Source organism: Asparagus officinalis, chromosome 4, assembly GCF_001876935.1.
Source record: "Asparagus officinalis chromosome 4, Aspof.V1, whole genome shotgun sequence".
Taxonomy (NCBI): Eukaryota; Viridiplantae; Streptophyta; class Magnoliopsida; order Asparagales; family Asparagaceae; genus Asparagus; species Asparagus officinalis.
This window is the reverse complement of record NC_033797.1, coordinates 36,711,687-36,712,283: the sequence shown is the minus strand read 5'-3', so window position 1 is coordinate 36,712,283 and position 597 is coordinate 36,711,687.

The following is a 597-nucleotide window of genomic DNA, read 5'->3' as shown; positions in this document are numbered from 1 at the left end:
GGTTTTAAAATATCTATAAAGAAGGCTTATGAATTCAAACATTTATTTCTAGAACAACCTTAAGAACCCATTAGAATTTCAATATAGTTATTAGAAAAAAAAAATCGAATAAAACAGAGAGAATTGGATATAATATTTTAGGTAATTTGTGTAAATAGTTTGTTTATTTTTCGCGGAACGTAGAGAATATTTTGGAATATGGAAGTCTTTAATTTTACATATTTTTACATGTTATATGTTTTTATGGTGTCTTGTGCTTTATTATTATTTTCAAGAGGGACATGGGTGAACTGATTGCCGCTCTTTATAAAAATCAGTAAAGGCATGATATCAAATCAATAGATAACAAAAAAGTTGATCAACTTATTAGTAATATTTTAACAGGAAAAAAAATCCATCAACTTTAAATATAGTTTGACACGTGTATAATTTTACACATATGATTTAAGGGTTAATTTTAAAAAACCCCTCAACTATGGTGAACATCTCAGACAAGACCCCTCAACTATTATAACTTGAGAAAACCCGACGAGTTTGGGTGTACTATAGATAACCCCACTCAAGTTTGAAAATTAAAGAAATCCCCCCTCCACTATG